Source organism: Aythya marila, assembly GCF_965140915.1.
Source record: "Aythya marila genome assembly, chromosome: W".
NCBI classification, from domain to species: Eukaryota; Metazoa; Chordata; class Aves; order Anseriformes; family Anatidae; genus Aythya; species Aythya marila.
In genome coordinates this window covers 14,468,281-14,487,763 of record NC_139081.1, presented here as the reverse complement: position 1 = coordinate 14,487,763, position 19,483 = coordinate 14,468,281, and the positions used below count along the sequence as shown (strand labels likewise).

General features: G+C 48.1%; 1 pseudogene across 1 annotated transcript in view; it reads right to left on the bottom strand.

Annotated features, from left to right (window-relative positions):
- The window catches only part of LOC309889515 (very low-density lipoprotein receptor-like), a 149,099-nt pseudogene extending 131,764 nt beyond the window's left edge, over positions 1 to 17,335 (bottom strand). Inside the window, exon 1 of the transcript in view lies at positions 17,235 to 17,335. The product of the transcript in view is annotated as a very low-density lipoprotein receptor-like (transcript). The remainder of the gene's footprint in view (positions 1 to 17,234) is intronic.
- Between the last annotated feature and the right edge of the window lie 2,148 nt (positions 17,336 to 19,483).

Sequence of the window (19,483 nt, the reverse complement as noted above, 5' to 3'; positions counted from 1 at the left end):
TTTGGGTTAGGATCGGCAGGGACAACAAGGCTAGTGTCCTGGTCGGGGTCTGTTATAGACCGCCAAACCAGGATGAGGAGACAGATGAGGAGTTCTACAGGCAGCTGACAGAAGTTGCGAAATCTTCAGCGCTTGTTCTCGTGGGGGACTTCAACTTCCCTGACATATCCTGGAAGCACAACACAGCCCTGAGAAAGCAGTCTAGGAGGTTTCTGGAGAGCGTGGAAGATAGCTTCCTGATGCAGCTGGTTAGTGAACCTACCAGGGGTGGCGCCCTGCTAGACCTTCTCTTCACAAACAGAGAAGGACTGGTGGAGGATGTGGTGGTCGGGAGCTGTCTTGGGCAGAGTGACCACGAAATGGTGGAGTTCACTATTCTTGGCGAGGCCAGGAAGGGGACCAGTAAAACCGCTGTATTGGACTTCCAGAGGGCTGACTTTGAGCTGCTAAGGACACTGGTTGGTGGAGTCCCTTGGGAGGCGGTTCTGAAGGGCAGAGGGGTCCAGGAAGGCTGGGTGCTCTTCAAGAGGGAAATCTTAATGGCACAGGAACGGTCTGTCCCCACGTGCCCAAAGACGAGCTGGCGGGGAAGAAGACCGGCCTGGCTCAACAGAGAATTGTGGCTTGATCTTAGGAGAAAAAAGAGGGTTTATCATCTTTGGAAAAGTGGGCAGGCCACTAGGGAAGACTATAAGGATGTAGCGAGGCTGTGCAGGGACAAAATTAGGAAGGCCAAAGCTCATCTGGAGCTCAATCTGGCTACTGCCGTTAAAGATAACAAAAAATGTTTTTATAAATACATCAACACAAAAAGGAGGACTAAGGAGAATCTCCATCCTTTACTGGATGCGGTGGGAAATTTAGTTACAAGAGATGAGGAAAAGGCTGAGGTGCTCAATGCCTTCTTCGCCTCAGTCTTTAGCGGCAAAACCGGTTGTTCTCTGGATACCCAGTACCCTGAGCTGGTGGAAGGGGATGGGGAGCAGGATGTGGCCCTCACTATCCACGAAGAACTGGTTGGTGACCTGCTATGGCACTTGGATGTGCACGAGTTGATGGGGCCGGATGGGATCCACCCAAGGGTACTGAGAGAACTGGCAGAGGAGCTGGCCAAGCCACTGTCCATCATTTATCAGCAGTCCTGGCGATTGGGGGAGGTCCCAGTTGACTGGCGGCTACCAAACGTGACGCCCATCTACAAGAAGGGCCGGAGGGCAGACCCGGGAAACTACAGGCCTGTCAGTTTGACCTCAGTGCCAGGGAAGATCATGGAGCAGATCCTCTTGAGAGTCATCACGCAGCACTTGCAGGGCAAGCAGGCGATCAGGCCCAGTCAGCATAGGTTTATGAAAGGCAGATCCTGCTTGCCGAACCTGATCTCCTTCTATGACAAAGTGATGCGCTGGGTGGATGAGGGAAAGGCTGTGGATGTGGTCTACCTTGACTTCAGTAAGGCTTCTGACACCGTTTCCCACAGCATTCTCCTCAAGAAACTGGCTGCTCTTGACTTGGACTGGCGCACGCTTCGTTGGGTTAAAAACTGGCTGGATAGCCGGGCCCAAAGAGTCGTGGTGAATGGAGTCAAGTCCAGTTGGAGGCCAGTCACTAGTGGCGTCCCCCAGGGCTCGGTGCTGGGGCCGGTCCTCTTTAATATCTTCATCGATGATCTGGACGAGGGCATTGAGTGCACCCTCAGTAAGTTTGCAGATGACACCAAGCTATGCGCATGTGTCGATCTGCTTGAGGGTAGGAAGGCTCTGCAGGAGGATCTGGATAGGCTGCACCGATGGGCTGAGGTCAACTGCATGAAGTTCAACAAGGCCAAGTGCCGGGTCCTCCACCTGGGGCGCAATAACCCCAAGCAGAGCTACAGGCTGGGAGAGGAATGGTTGGAGAGCTGCCAGGCAGAGAAGGACCTGGGAGTGATGGTTGATAGTCGGCTGAATATGAGCCAGCAGTGTGCTCAGGTGGCCAAGAAGGCCAACAGCATCCTGGCCTGTATCAGAAACGGCGTGACCAGCAGGGCTAGGGAGGTGATCGTCCCCCTGTACTTAGCTCTGGTGAGGCCACACCTTGAGTCCTGTGTTCAGTTTTGGGCCCCTCGCTACAAGAAGGACATCGAGGTGCTTGAGCGGGTCCAGAGAAGGGTGACCAAGCTGGTGAGGGGCCTGGAGAACAAGTCCTACGAGGAGCGGCTGAGGGAGCTGGGCTTGTTCAGCCTGGAGAAGAGGAGGCTCAGGGGTGACCTTATTGCTCTCTACAGATACCTTAAAGGAGGCTGTAGTGAGGTGGGGGTTGGTCTATTCTCCCACGTGCCTGGTGACAGGACGAGAACCAATTAAAGGAACTGCAGTATATATATCTGCCCCAGTTACTTGGGCCAGTAGTCTCATACAGTTGTCCTCCCATTCTTGTTTAAAAATGATCATCCCCCCCCCGTCATAGATCAGTCTACAAGTTTGTTTTATATCAAACGGGAGCATGTCGTCTCCCCCGAAAACACCATCTGTGAGGGTGGAGACCATTGCAGAATTAAGCCCTTTATCCGCAATGGCTTTAACAATCGCTTGTACATCCTTAGGGTTTATTGGTGCGTGAACCCTCTGTCTCCCGTCCGTCTCCCGGACCAGGAACGCTAGTGTGGCCGATGGGGCCCAGTCGGCACACGCAATCTTAATTTTCCTCCAATCTGTGAGAGGAATTTCTCCCCCTCGCGGTGCTGCTTTATTTCGGATGGGGATATTTTTGCTATCTGTCCCCATTTCCTCCTCCTCCACCGAATTTGAATCGGTATCTGATCCGGAGTCGGAGCTTGACTGACTAGTCAACTCCGAGTTCCGGTACCCTCCCATCGAGTTCCGGCCCTGCCCACTACCCCTGTGAGCGGGCCGTTCTCTCCCTCGTGGCTCACCCCGCCTTCTGCTCAGCAAGGTGTTTGCCCCACAAGAGCATTTTTTCGGATGGACGTTCCGATTGGCTCTCTGCCCCTCTCTCGCGCTTCTACCTCCTCCCCGGTCGCCCCCACAGCCATTCTCTTTCTCGTTCTCCTCCTCTCATTTGCACGTGTTAGTTAAACCTAGTACTTCTTTCCCGCTCCCGCCGGAGGCATCTTCGCCCCACCCTTCGTCTTCTAGTTTGGCGCCGTATTGGGGTGCAGATGGCGGTGGCCTCTCCCAGATTTCCTCAGACTCTGGTTCCCCACCGGCACCCCTGGCTTCCTCAGCTGACCCACCCCATAGCTTCCATAATTTTGATACGACCTTCACAAGAAATTCCATCTTCCTTGTTGGTCCGGGAGCGTCCTCCCCGCCGGGCTGGTCCCGCCGCTCCGGCCGCCGTTCACCCGAATCCAGGAGTTATCCCGGGTTTCGGCACCACTTGTTGCCTTCAGGGGGCAGTGGCGACCTGGTTCAGGAACGGCACGGCAACCAACCCCAGGCCGCTCGGTCCATCGGCTCACAGACACCAATGTGGAGGATGGCAAATGGCGTTTATTGTCGAGTCACATGGTGTTATATAGCCGAGGCCCACAACGTCACTTCCGCTTGCTTACGTCACAGACCACGCACTTCTGTCCATCAAGGGAGGGGCTCCACCTTTCCGTACAGCGCGACATCTTCCGGCCGCCAGACCCTAACTACCCACACTTTATTGATGTAACTTCATCATGCTGCCCTTTTTTTTTTATCTTGAGGGCAGGCTCCCCTCTTATACCCTTCTCTCCACAGCAGTTCTTTTCAAAACAACTTTTCATTGGTCAAACAACTTTGAATATAACAACAACAGCAAACACCCAGAAACATCCATGCCTTAACGGCTGGAGAACAAGAGACCAGCTGGAGAACAAGCAACCAGAGACTGCATGGAGTCTCCTGAATCACCCTTCTTTGTTCCCTCTAAACTCTTTTATATTCCTGGTGGCCTCATCGTTAAGAGTGAAATGTTATCTCAACCATGGGGCTTTCCAACCTCCATGGCCACATTCCCAAATCTCCCCCTTCTTTATTAATATCAACCATTTTCTCGACATGAATTGCCACTCCATATATAACAGTAATAACCCTTGCTAGTTTAGACAGGAACATACCAGGCAGGGGAGAAAACGAATATATGTCCATATGCACCACCTAGTATCCGAAGTCTCAGCTAATGCTTTGCAGTACAGTGATGAGGAAGCACCTGTCGTTAAATTTCTCCATGCACTAAATCTTGACTAGCTGATACTTTCCATATACAAGTGACGTCAGTTTATGTTGGGTCCCAGGACTCTCCCCATATTTTCTGACGTTTTACCTACTTGGATAAAAACGACTGGATTTCTTAGACAAATTCTAGTCCAAAAGTCTAGGACTTTCAGCTTCTCGCTCTGTCCTGCCAGCGAGCAGGCTAGGGGTGCAGCAGGAGCTGGGAGGGGGCAGACCCAGGACAGCTGACCCAAACTGGCCAAAGGGGTATTCCATACCATCTGACGTCATGCTAAACAATATATAGGGGTGGCTAGCTGGGGTGGGGGTGGGGGGCAGCTGCTTGGGGTTGGGCTGGGCATCGGTCAGCAATTGCATTGTGCATCACTTGTTTTGTACACATTTTTATTTGTAGTACTATTATCATTATTATTATTATTCTTTTCCTGTCTTAATAAACTGTCTCTATCTCAATCCACAGGCTTCATTTTCCCGTTTTTCTCCCTTTCTGGGAGGGGGCAGATTGAGCAAACAGCTGTGTGGTGCTTAGCTGCCGGCCAGGTTAAAGCACAACATGGTGGCACCAGCCACATATTGATATGCCTGTTCCTTTCAGTACTGATCCCCGCTACTGGAAGGAAGGTCAGAGCAAAACACTACCAATGCACCCGATCCCTCGACCAATCGCCCCAGAGACGTAAAGTTCCTCTTAATCTCTCTTGAACTTCTCTTTTCTACCTCATTACTGCCAACGTTAAAAACAATAACAGGTAAAAATCAGAAGGCCGTACTAGGCGAGTGACTTTCCAAGTGATGTCTCTTATCCGGACTCCAGGGTGTGATATATGGAGTAATAATTTGTGTCAAGAAGATGGTTGATATTAGTAAAGAAGTGGGAGATGTGGGAGTGTGGCCATGGCGGCCGGCAAGCCCCATGGTTGACGATAACATCAGGCTCTTAACGATGAGGCCATCAGGAATGTAAAAGAGTTTAGAGGGGAAAAAGAAGGGTGATTCAGGAGACTCCATGCAGTCTCAGGTTTCTTTTTCTCCAGCTGGTTTCTTGTTCTCCAGTCGTTAAAGCATGGAAGTTTCTGGGTGTTTGCTGTTGCTGTTATATTCAAAGTTGTTTGACCAATGAAAAGTTGGTTTGAAAGGAACTGCTGTGGTGTGAAGGGTATAAGAGGGGAACCTGCCCTCAAGATAAAAAAAAAAAAGGCAACACGATGAAGTTACGTCATCAATAAAGAAGAAGGAAAAAGGAGTGAAAAGGAACAGGCAAGCGGAATGGAGACCAGGACGGGAACAGGCACATTGATTGCCTCATGAAGACAGGTTTGGCCAAACTCAGCAAACCGCTCAAAGAAGCTCGTACAGAAAGTCGCTGGAAATGGGCGTGCTGGAGCTGGAGAGAAGTTCAAGCTGATAGAAGCGGACCTGCGCACACAGCTGCCCCTCGCTGGTAAGCAGCTGTGCATTATGGGGAATCATACGTCCTTAGAAAAAAAGACTGTCCTGGTAACCTTAGAGCTTATTCTCCTTATTGGAGATAAGTAGGATGGACAAGTAGGTATGTTTATTCAGCGCTGGGCAGCACAGCAAAAGTCGTGCGCACCTTACACGGCAACTTGGGATGCAGCGGTAACCTCGGATTTGCTCGATCTACTCCCAAGATCGCTAGCGGCCGCTCTATCGGTCAGCAAATCCCGCTTGATTCTATCGGTCACCAAATCTCCCTTGACCACTCTATCGGTCAGCCTGTAGGGTACCCTCCTCCCATATGGGGACTATGCTGCACGCCAGATGTCTCTGCACGATTTACCAGCTGCCCTGGCCATGTGTACGATTTACAGGACCTTCCTGTTCTCTAAAACATACTGTTTGCCCACAGCTTCAGGAGGTCCTTGTCTGCTCCTGCGATGAGCAGCTGAAAGTGGAGGCTCCTCCGAGGAAAATACTCGGGGTGAACCTAGGGGCCTCCGCTCCGCAGTCGATCCTGCAGCCAAGCAGAGAGCCTCCTGCCTGGCTCGCCAAAACTGATGTGCGGAAAACGGACTCCACAATCAGTAAGATTGTAAAGTAGGTATGTTTATTCAGTGCTGGGCAGCACAGGGGGGTAGCCCCACCAAAATCGTGCGCACCTGACATGGCGACTTGCCATGGTTATATGCAGCAAAGAGTTACATATGCATGAAGTTTCACACTACGCCTATACATATTCATAACCTGTCCCCGCTTCATATTAAATATAGTTCCAAGGAGTCATTTCCATAAACTCCTCCCATCTGCGCTTGCGCAGTGGGGGTTGTGGGGATGAAGATTGATGACTCTTCCTCATCACCGCTAGCTGATGCCCCCCACCCCCACCCCAGCTAGCCACCCCTATATATTGTTTAGCATGACGTCAGATGGTATGGAATACAATATTTACAATACAATTTGTCTACCTTGCCCAGTACAGCAATGGAAGCAAAACAACTGGCAGCGCAGGGGCTGCTGCATTATGGCAAGATATTGTTCCCCGGGTGGAGAACCTGGTTTTAAAGGTACACCACGCAGATGCTCACGTGCCCAAGAATCGGGCTACTGAAGAACATCAAAACAACCAGCAGGTGGATCAGGCTGCTAAGATTGAAGTGGCTCAGGTGGACCTGGACTGGCAACATAAAGGTGAATTATTTATAGCCCGATGGGCCCATGACACCTCAGGCCATCAAGGTAGAGATGCAACATACAGGTGGGCTCCTGATCGAGGGGTAGACCTGACCATGGACAGACACTATAGCAGAGGTTATTCATGACTGTGAAACACGTGCTGCAATCAAGCAAGCCAAATGGTCAAATCCTCTTTGGTATGGAGGACGATGGCTGAAATATAAATACGGAGAGGCCTAGCAGATTAATTACATCACCCTCCCTCAAGCCCACAACGGCAAGCACCACGCACTCAGAAATAGTAGAAGCAACCACCGGATGGCTGGTAACATATCCTGTGCCAAGGTGATGTAATCAATCTTCCAAGCCTGCCCACATTGATATTTCAGACATCCTCCTCCATACCCAAGAGGCTTTGACCGTTTGGCTTGCTTGATTGTAGCACATGTTTCACAGTCATGAATAACCTGTGCTATAGTGTCCATGGTCAGGTCCACTGCAGGTGTTCAGGAGCTTCCCCCTGTTCCAGCGCAGAGTGGATCAGTCCATGTTAAATGGTAGGGCTGTTTTTCCACCCTTGGGGCAGTTGATTCCAGGTGTAATGGATGCCCTTTCAAGCAAAAGGAAACTGTGGCCTGCACTCTGTTGCTAAAGGGATGGAGAAAAATGCATTAGCAATATCACTTGTGGCGTACCACTTGGCTGCCTTTGATTCCAGCTCATACTGGAGTTCTAGCATGTCCAGCATTGTAGCACTCAGTGGTGGCGTGACTTCATTCAGGCTACCGTAGTCCACCTTTAGCCTCCCCTTTCCGTTAGACTTTCATACTGGCCATATAGAACTATTAAAGGGTGAGCAAGTCTTGCTGATCATGCCTTGGCTCTTCAGATGATGAACCAACTCATGGATGGGAATCAGAGAGTCTTCGTTGGTATGATATTGCCGCCGCTGCACCGCTGTGGTAACAGTTGGCACCTGCTCTTCTTCAGCCATAAGCAACCCCACAACAGAAGGGTCTTCTGAGTGGCTGGGCAGGATAGACAACTGCTTAATCTTCTTTGTGCTTAAGGCAGCTATGCCAAAAGCCCACACGTAACATTTTTGGTCCTTGAAAAATCCTCTCCTGAGGTAGTCTATGCCCAGGATGCATGGATGCTCTGGGTCAGTGTTGATGGGGTGCTTTTGCCACTCATCCCCAGTTAGGCTCACTTTGTCCTCCAGTACAGTTAACCATTGGGATCCGCCTGTCACTCCAGAGATATAGGTGAGTTCTGCCCCTTGGTAGCCTGATGGCATTAGGATACACTTTGCGCCGGTGTCCACCGCAGTGTTGTACTCCTGCGGGTTCAATGTGCCAGGCCATCGGATCCATACAGTCCATTAAATCCAGATGTCCCTTTAACTCTGCCTGGCCAGAGGCAGGGCCCCTCTAGTCCTGATTGGAGTATCTGTCACTTAATTTTTACCAATGCAGTTTTTAAGAAAAGCATATTTTGTCTTGAATTGAGGTAATTCGTTCCCTTTGCCAGGTACAGCAATCCAAATAATATTTCATATGGTGATACTCCCACATCTTTTCGTGGCACTGTTTGAATTTGGAGAAGTGCCAAAGGTAAGCACTTCATTCAGGGGAGCTGAGTTTCCAGAACTAACTTCATCAATTGCTTCTTTACTGTCTGATACATCCTCTCCACGCTTCCGGAAAAGGAAGGATGCCAAGGAGTGTGAAATTCCCATTTAATTCCTAGAGTCCTCATTAGCCCTTGCAGTATTTGTGTTGTAAAGTGACTTCCTTGATCAGAGTCAATACTTTCAACAATTCCATACCTGCGAATTACCTAGAATTACCTATAATTACCTTACCTTGTTCTAGAATTACTTTAGCTACCATGCTCACAGTAGCAGATACCAAAGGGAAAACTGCCACCCACTCTGAAAAGTAATCGACCAAGACTAATAAGTATTTAAATCTACCTATTCTAGGGAGTTCTGTAAAATCTACCTGTACACTTTTGAAGGGTTGAATTTCTGCTTCTTCTGCCCCTGTGGGCTGACTGTGGAAGATTTTCCTATTTATCTTTTAACATACTACACAACTCCTGCATACGTGTGCAGCTAGAGTATATACATTCCTACACATACATATTTCCATAGCACAGCATCACGCACTGCTTAAATTCCCTAATGACTCTCTTGATGTAAAACAGTTAATATTTGCCTCATTAGTGCTTTATTCGGCATTTCTCTCCCATCTGGGAGTATCCATTTTCTTTTGGACTCCGTGGTTCCTAATTCCTTAAACACCTCTTTCTCTTTTTAGTTAAATATCTGTTTTTCTGGTGTGGATGGTACTTCAGATATTAGATAATTTACAGTGATTTCTGACTGCAAGGCTGCCTCCCGAGCTTTTTCATCTGCCACACGGTTCCCTCAGGCAGTGACTGAATTCCCTTTCTGGTGCCCTTTTATATGCACTATTGCAATTCCAGTAGGTAATAATAAATCATCTAGGTCTTGCTTTATAAACTCTTCATGGACCACTTCCTTCCCCTTACTATTGATCAACCCACGCTCCTCCCAGATTTTTCTAAATGTATGAACCACCCCATATGCATATCTCAAATTGGCATAGATGGTTCCCTCTTTTCCTTCAAGAAGTTTGAGTGCCTCATTCAAGGCATATAATTCATGTGTTTGGGCTGACCAGTTATTGGGCAATTGGCCCATCTCTTTTACTTCTTTACTAAATCCATCCACTATAGCATATCCATTATACCTCCTTCCCTGTACTACCCTTGAGGATCCATTGATAAGCAGAATATCTCCTTCCTCAAGGGGAACATCTTGTAAATCAATCTTACTTGAGTCTGATACTTGATGAAATCCAGGCAGTTATGTTCTATATCCTTTCCAGTCCTTTCTCCTCTCCATAGGAAGGCAGATGGATTCAAGCAAGATTTTGTGGTTAACACTAAATCATCCTTTTCAATCAGTATTGATCAGTATTGCCTCACATTTAAAAATCCTAGAATCAGTCAGCCAAGCACCCAACTCTCTGAGTCTAGATCGTCTTAAGCTGGTGTACTATCAGATGACCCCCCAAGGTTAATTTCCTGCTCTCTTCCACCAGAATAGCAGTTACTGCTACAGCTTGAATACATTCAGGCCATCCTCTAGAAACTGGGTCCAGCAGTTTAGACAAATAAGCCACTGGTTGACATTTATCCCCCCACTCCTGGATGAATACTCCCAATGCTGATCCACCAATCCACAGTAGCAAAGAGATAAAAAGGCATGTTTAATGCGGGAAGAGCTAAGACTGGTGCTGTGATTAAGCTCTGCTTCAATTTTTCTATGAACTCCTTTACCTCTTCTGTCCATTCAAGTATATTAGGCTCCTCCTCTAATAATTTAAGATACATCTGTTTTGTCTTCTGAGCCTATGCTTCTATCCATAATCAACAACATCCCATTAATCCTCAAAACTTTCTTAGTTCTCTCTTAGTTTTTGGGTAGGGGTAGCTCAACAATTCTCTGAATCGTCTCTGGGTTTATTCTTCATTTTCCCCCAGACACTAGATACCCTAAATACTTGACTTCTCTTTCCACATATTGCAATTTATTTTTCTATACTCTCAAGCCCTGTTTTCCCAGAAAGTTGAATAGCTTGTTAGTGGCTTCCTTCCTGTTTTCTCCTGTCCTGACAATAAAAGATCATCCACATACTGTAACAGTAACACCCTCTCCAGAGGCTTGAATTGCTCTAAAATCTGCTGTAAAACTTGCCCAAATAAATTCAGTTACTCTGTAAACCCCTGAGGTAAAACTGTCCATCTGTATTGCTGCTTATGCCCTGTTTCAGGGTCTTCCCACTTGAAGGCAAATATGTTTCTGCTCATATCCTTCCTGAATATCTGTCTTCAGGGGAGTTGAAGGGATGAAAGACACGGACTCCTGATGGCTCTTGAACAGAAGGCCCTTATTACCCTTTTTTCTCCACTACATACACTTTCCCCGTAACCCCATGTGCTGTCCACACACCTGAATCGGACATACAATTGGTTAGAGACCCTCAGATGATTCACGGAAAGCTGATACCCTGTACCCCTGGAGTCCCAGAAAGTTTAGGAGGCTTACCATCCAGGTCACACAGGCTTCTTCTGTCTGGGTGGCTATTAGGAGGTCATCTACATACTGCAACAGCCTTCCTTCTCCTGATGGGGCTTCCCAGGTCTCCAACTTTGCAAGAACAAAGAACAACAAAAGAACAACTTTGCAAGTTGTTCTCTGAACAAGGTGGGTGAATTCTTAAAGCCCTGAGGCAACCTTGTCCATGTGAGCTGTGTTTTGCACCCACTCTTAGGGCTTTTCCAATCAAATGCAAAGATTTTCTGACTGGCTTCATGGAGAGGGAGGCAAAAGAAGGCATCCTTCAGGTCTAAAACAGTAAACCAAGTTAGCTCTGGTGTTAAGCATGTTAATCAATTATCGGGCTAATTCCTTCTCTATCTTCCTTTTTCAAGAGGTGTAGTGGGTTTACGTGGCAAGGTTTTGGTAGCAGGGGGGCCATAGGGGTGGTTTCTGTGAGAAGGATCTAGAAGCTGCCCCATGTTTGGTAAGGGCCCCACTGCTGACCAGAGACGAGCCAATAAGCGATGTTGTTCTGCGCCTCTGTGAGAGCATATTTAAGACAAGGAAAAAAAAAATGCTGCGTCACACAGCAGCTGGGAGAGAGAGAGGAGTGAGGAACGGCCTTGCAGGCGCCAAGGTCAGTGCAGAAGGAGGGGGAGAGGTGCTCCAGGCGCCAGAGCAGAAGTCCCCTGCGGCCTGTGGTGAGGACCATGGTGAAGCAGGATGTCACCCTGCAGCCCATGGAGTACCACGGTGGAGCAGGGTTCCATGCTGCAGCCCGTGGAGGAGACCACGGTGGAGCAGGTGGCCCTGCACCGACGGAGGCTGCCGCCTGTGGAAGACCCCTGCCGGAGCAGATTCCGGGCCGGACCTGTAGCCCGTGGAGAGGAGACCACGCAGGAGCAGGTGACCTGGCAGGAGCTGCTGCCCGTGGGGGACCCAGGTTGGAGCAGTTTTCTCCTGAGGGCTGGACCCTGTGGTACGGACCCATATCTGGAGCAGTTCTGGAAGAGCTGCTGCCTGTGGGAAGCCCACGCCAGATCAGTTCATCAAGGACTGTATCCCGTGGGTGGGACCCCACAGCACAGGGGACGAGAGTGACCGAGAAGGAGCGGCAGAGAAGAAGTGCTGTAGACTGACCATAACCCCCATTCCCTCGTTCCCCTGCTCCGCTCGGGGGGAGGAGGTGGAAGAGGGTGGATGGGGGGGGGAAGGTGCTTTTGGTTTCTTTCGTTTGTTTCTCACTTCTCTAGCTTGTTAGTAATAAGCAATAAATCTTACTATCTCCTTATGCCGAGTTTGTTTTGCCCGTTACAATAATTACTGCGTGATCTTCTCGTCCTTATCTCAACCCTTGAGCCCTTTTCATCATATTTTCTCCCCATTCCTCTTTGAGGAGGGGGAGTGAGAGAGCGGCTGTGGTGGAGCTCGGCTGCCCACTCGAGCGGAACCACAACAAGAGGTACTGTTTAAGTGCATTTTTCGCCTTCCATGGTACATTAGAAGATCATACTCCAGAAAACACTTGACTTAGGATTTCCTCACTAATTTCCTCTTTGGTCTCAATAGCTGTCAATATCAAACTCAACACTTCCACGTATCTTTGATCATTTACCTCCAGAATAATCTCCCCATTTTTAAATGAATTGGTTGCTTGTAATCTTTCCAATAAATCTCTCCCTAGGAGTGACTCCGGGGAGTTGGGCATGTATAGGGATTTGTGAATGCCCCACTGTTTCCCATATTTACATTTCAATGGTTTGCAGAAATATGCTATTTCAGATTGGCCAGTTGCCCCCTTCACTACAATGTAATCATTCCCCACTGATACCAATGCTTTTTTTAAAACTGAATATGTTGCCCCCACATCTACCATAAGTTCCACCTCTTTTCCCTCCTTCCCCAGCTTCATTTTTATAACCAGCGGATCTGCTGGAGTAGATTCCCCCGGTCCTCTTCATTCTTCTTTTGCATGCGCGACTACCACCTCCCTTCCCCAGTTCCCTTTTCCATTTATTTTGCGTTCTGGGCAATTGTTTTTCCAATGCCCAAATTTCTTACATAGGGCACTGCTCCTTGCCTAGCTGGGGCTGTTCCCGTCTGGGCCTCCTTTTTCCTACTTCCCTAATAACTGCTATCAGCTTCTTCTGCATGTTTAATTGAGGAAGATAAAAGTCCTCTCTCCTTCCAAATTGCCCCATGTGCATGCACCACACCAAAGGCATATTTCAAATCTGTCCAAATGTTTGCCAGCTCAAGAGCTCTTATCAAGGCAATGATTTCCACCTTTTGGGCTGATGTTTGTTACCGCATATCCTGTGAGGCGAAATCCCTGGCGGACGAAGCTGCTGCCATCTATATACCAATCCTCCACATCTTCTGGGGGTGTTTCCTTTAAGTCTGGTCAGCTGGAGTATACCGTGTCCGTGGTCTTGATGCAATCATGAATGGGTAATCTGGAAACTCTGTTACTCAGGAAAGAGGCTGGGTTCAGAGTATTAGTGCTGAAAAAAAAATAAATTAGTAAACTGATAGTCCATTATACACATTCCTTTTCTTCTTCAGTAGCTATCATTTGCGTATTGCAACAATGTCCCCTTTTCCCAAAGGGGTCTTTCAAGCTTCAAGATCACAGTTCCCGAATACGGTGGGGCTATTCTTGAACCCCTGTGGTAACGCTGTCCACGTAAGCTGAGTTTTCCATCTTCTATTAGGATTTTCCCATTCAAAGGCAAAGAGTTTCTGGTTTTCAGTTGCCACGGGCAGGCAGAAAAAGGCATCCTTTAAATCTAGTACCATGAACCAAACTGGGATGTTTTTCTCATTTTGTAATTCCAATCATTTTTCCCAATTTAAATTTCAACCATTGCAAAAAACGCCTTTTCCTGTTGGCCAGTTGCTGCTATTACATTTACAGACTAATTAACACAGAGAAAGAAGCTCCCTTAACCAACAAAAAAATCAAGCCTCTCTCTTCATTCCCTAGCTTTATTTCAACCAGTGGACCTGCTAGGGTAGACGCCCCAGGTCCCCATCATTCCTGACTGTTGTAAGTTTATCCTGCAGCCTAAGACAATTTCTTTCCAATATCAGGGGCTGATTGCCCTAGAAAAAGGCTAGCCAATTGCCTCTGTTTGTTTTCTGAAGCCAGGTCCAATTTTTTTATTTTTTTATTTTTTCTCTTCATTGCATTTTGAAGTTGGTTAAACCACAACAACTGTATCCTGCCTCGGGTTGGGTTCGGGGAGACTCTTGTGTGGAGTGTGAATGAGATGCACTTTTAGTGTGAAGCAAGAGTGGAGTCCTGATCCGCGAGGTTCTGTAGTCCCGCGAGGGGACAAGCGAAGTCCCCTCAGCTGGAGAGGGACAAAGCAAAAGAGAGATGAGCGAAAGAGAGTCTTGGGGGTTTGGGCCCTTAGGTGTATGGTACCCCAAGCACGGTGAAGTGAGGTGCTCAGCAGTACACCCCACCTCTGTCGTAATCCTAGGTGAAGGCGTGTGGTACCCTGTGGGTGGTAAAGTCCACAGCAGCACATCAGGAAGAGATGGGGATTAAGGGTTCCAAGAGTCATCAGGGTGGGGGTGGAGACCCCGGGATTGTGCCTAAAGATAGTCCTTTGGGGAGAATGACAAGGATTTGGAAAAACAACCCAAAAACTAGGGAAAAATATTTTAATAAATAAATAAATAAATAAATAAATGGTTAGATATTGTGTAATGGTCTGGCCAAAAAAGCCAATAAAAGGAACTTCAGTATTTTGGCCAAAATATGGGTCTGATGAAAATTCAGGCTTTAAATTTATATGTAAACAATAAGACTCCTTTTTTGGAGGAGGAATCAAGTTATGCTCCCTATAATCCTAATATTGCACTGGAGGCAGCAGCAGCTGATCCAGGAGGGGAGACAGGGACTGAAATTGATGCTGTCCCTGAAGAAGTCATGCCGAGGAGCGCAGAGCGGAGGGAGCGGAGGTGGGGGGGGTCCTGGCACGGTTGTGCAGGGCCGACGTGGGGCCGGTGCTACTCCCTCCTTACCAGCAGAGAGGTTAGGAGTTTTGAGAAGGAGATGAAGTCTTTCATTGAGGGCCTAGCAGAACAGTCAAATCCATTTCCAGGGCCTAATTTGTATTCCGGGGGGGGGGGGGAAATGTCAGTCTTGAGTATGTTATTCACTGGAGAAGAATGTTTAGGGGGGAATGATTCGTCAGGCAGCTATGCAAGAACGGGAAAGAACTAACACCTCCCCCAGACTGAGAGTAATTCTGATAGAACATAAATATCTGCTTATCTAACTGAGATAATAACAACGCACAACACAAAAATCATATGAGAGACTCGGGGTCAGAATTAGAAAGTACTTGGGGATGAATCCTGAGGACCCAGTAGCCAAAGGGGTTTTTAAAGTTCATTTTGTGATTAAAGCCTGGCCAGATATACAGAAAAAGCTCCAGAAGGTGGGAGGATGGAGTGAACAGTGCAAGTAGTATGAAGGTGTATGCCAGGAGGGGAGACAAGAAGGAAAAGTAGAGAGCAAAACAAATGGTATTCACAGCATACTTGGTAGTGAGGCACGGGGCTGGAGAAAGAGGGACTTTCGGGAGGTGTCGGGCCCAGGATGGAAAGATGAGGAAGAGAGATGAAGGAATGGCAGGAAAGGAAAACTACCTGTGTTGCACCCTAAATCCTAGCAGGGACAGGCTTTGAGAAGATGTTTTAAGTGTGGCCAGGCCGGACACTTCAAATAGGAAGATCCAGAGTGGAAGAAGGAGAGATTGCTGTTATAAATTCAGAATACTGGAGTCAGGGCTTGTCAGAAATCTAGTTCCCTGATAAATGAAAAAGTGTACCTCAAGGATTCCTTGAGTGGACTTCAATGGGGATCACAGAATCACAGAATTTTCTAGGTTGGAAGAGACCTCAAGGTCATCGAGTCCAACCTCCAACCTAACGCTAACAGCCCTCCACTAAACCATATCCCTAAGCTCTACATCTAAACGTCTTTTGAAGACTTCCAAGGATGGTGACTCCACCACTTCCCTGGGCAGCCTGTTCCAGTGCCTCACAACCCTTTCAGTGAAGAAGTTCTTCCTAACATCTAACCTAAAACTCCCCTGGCTCAACTTAAACCCATTCCCCCTCGTCCTGTCACCAGGCACGTGGGAGAACAGGCCAACCCCCACCTCGCTACAGCCTCCCTTGAGGTACCTATAGAGAGCGATAAGGTCGCCCCTGAGCCTCCTCTTCTCCAGGCTGAACAAGCCCAGCTCCCTCAGCCGCTCCTCGTAGGACTTGTTCTCCAGGCCCCTCACCAGCTTCGTCGCCCTTCTCTGCACAGAAGAGCGCAGAGCATGGCATGGCGCCCGAACACGGTGAGATGCGGGACGTGGAGAGACACGGAGCAGAGACGCGGTGAGAAGCGGAGCACGGAGAGACACGGGACATCTGGGATCAAGCCGGAGTTCAAAACTTCTATGGGAGAATGGTGGTGTCAATGAAGACGGGGACGAGCAGCGCTGTGAGGCAAGTTGGCACACATTAGAGGGGTGGGGATCGCGACCCTGCAGCTCATCCGGGGTAAGCATGGAGAAGGAAGCAGCTATCCAGCTTCTCTCTATTATTCTCTCTAAGAAAGGTGTATCTTGCAATGTAAAGAAGATAAAGGACTTGGTGCATTGGGCCCAGAAGGAGGGTTTTCTGAAGGAAATCCCTCTAATGTTTAGCCCAGAAGAGTGGCGGGAGGTAGGAGATCGCTTATGGGATAAAGCCATTTCAAATGGAAAGCTAGATAAAGATGTAAGTGGGACGTGGCAGACAGTGATTGATGCGCTGTGAGGTATGAAAGCCGAGCAGCAGGTGGTGATGGCGGCAGCGCAAGCTTTAGCAGTACCGCCTGGGACTGACAGAATGCCTGGTGCAAAATCTAAAACCTCGGGAATGCGGTTGGCACGGTTCTTATTGTCGGTTCCTGCACCCACCCCGGTTCAGGGTATGACCTCTTCAATAAAGGAATCAGCGGCAGAAATAACTAAGGGACTACTGGAGCAGAGTGCTGATGGGGTGTGGGGGTTGCCCCCCCCCCATCCCTCACACTGGAAAATCTTGACGAAGCTGTGCTGCCAGCACCCGCGCCACTGCCAGGCAGCAATTAATCCACTCGCGATGCTTTGCCAATAAGAGCTGCAGCAGCAGCTTCCAAGAATTGACCTTCAGTGGGGGAGCTGTTCCAAGAACTGTTAGAAAAGTTGGAGAACTTAAAAACTAACGATTCGGAGGAGCGTCCTCTCTTGTCTGCCCCCCCGGAGCCGACTCCCTCATTATCCGTGGCTACAACATCGGCACCAACGAGGAACAGGTTGTCCGGCATGATACGCAACGCCATCATAGAAGGACAGTGGCACGCTGCATCTTTGGCCTGTCCTATTATTGTCGACCCTGTGTTGGAAGCTTTTACAGCAAGCTCGAAAAACGGTTACGGACTGCGGTTTGCAATCCGAGGCAGCTCGACAGATAGTTCAGTGGATTTTCCAGGCAGACCTGATGTGTCCAATTGACTGCCAAAACTTGGCGCGCTTATTGTTAACTTCTTCGCAATTGTTATTGTTTGAAAGGGAATGGTTGCGGTTGGCACAGGGGGAAGCAGGTCGACCGCAGCAGTCTGGGGGCCCTCTGTATGGGATTACTGCAGAGATGTTAAAGGGAATGGGTCCTTATCTCAATACCCAGATTCAGTTGCAGTTCCCTGCGATTATTCACCAAACAGCTGCACAGCTCGCACTGAGGGCTCTTCTTAGTCTCCCAGGGGAAAAGAAAGCACCTCCATTCGCATCTGTAGAACAGGCCCCTGGGGAACCATATGCTAAATTTATTGATCGGTTGCGGGCAGCAATTCCTGATCATCCTGATCTAACAACGGAGCCTAAAAGCAGTATGTTAAAAATGCTTGTGTTTGATGATGCAAACCCCAAAACTCAAAACATCTTAGTTACACTGCTGAGAACCGCACTGGTAGAGGACATGTTGGAAAGGGTACAGAGAGCTGATCAGTCCAGGTAACCAGATATGGTGTCACAGGCTGTAAAGGACTGTCAGAGATTTGCTTTTATGCTACCCTCCATTAACAAACAGGCCCCGGCAAAGCACTATGAATGGCTAGTGCTTCTGCAGGGGATGAGGAATTCCCCTACATTATGTCAATTATACGTGGCCTGGGCATTACAACCAATTCAAACAGCGTGGTGTGATGTAATTATTTACCATTATATGAATAACATTCGGTTTGGTAGGCCAGAATGCTTCCAGGATTCAGATTTAAAGTTTATTTGGGATACTTTTGAAGCAAAAGGGTTGAAGATAGCCCCAGAGAAGGTTCAACAGAAACAGCCATGGCTATACTTGGGATGGAAAATATCAGACTACCATTCATCCGCCTAAAGCTGATATATCTACAATGTTATATAATTTGACAGATGTACAGATGTTCCTGGGTAATATTCAGTGAGTTCGGCACACTGTAGGGATCACTAATGACGACTTAGCTATATTATTACCTTTATTGCGAGGAAGAAGCGCAGAGCAGGAGATTAAACTAACAAATGAGCAATGGCAGGCTCTTTCACAAATAGTTTCTAAGGTTGCAGCCAGCACTGCTTGCAGACGTATAGCAGAAGTTGCACTCTACTTAGTAGTTAGCAATCATGTGTCTCATCCATTTGTGGTGATTGGTCAGTGGCAAAAAGAAAAGGGGGAGAGTAAGGGGTGACAAAGACAGAAACGGTACCAGGAGGATGCCACTGACACTAACAGCACTGGGAATAGGAATAGCGTAAGTGAAACAGGAGATAGCAAGAGTGGAATGATAGGATAGGATTTTCGAGTCCTGGAGTGGATTTTTCTACTGATTCAGCCAAAAGCGAGTGTTCAAACAGGAGCGGAAGCTATCGTGGAGTTAGTACATAAGCGTCGCTCTTTTGGGCTTGATAATGCTGGATGCATAAGCCAATTAATATCATCTCAGGCTCTGTATGTAGTCAACATGGTAAACCGGATAGAGGATGCCTTGATACGGCAAACTAAGAGGAACAGATTGTTGCCATTATTTCTGCAGCTGCGAGATGCCATTCAGGGGAGAACTGCACCTTACTGTGTAATCCATATACATGTACGTAGTCATCAGTTCTCGATTGGGTTAGCAGAAGGTAATTCACAAGCAGATAAGTTGGTGAGTATGGTCACAGCAGGGCCTGAGAGTGATTTTGCACGTGCGCGAATGTTGCACGAAATGTTCCATCAGAATGCAAAGGGTCTTTGGAGAATGTTTGGAATTACTTGGGCAGAGGCGAAAGGAATAGTAAGAGCGTGCCCTTCCTGTAGTCATCATGGACCAGGGTTAGGTTTGGGTATTAATCCACGGGGTGTTAAGGCACTTGAGGTATGGCAAATGGATGTAACACACGTAACGGAATTTGGTACTAAAAGATATGTGCATGTGAGTATCGATACTTTTTCAAGATTA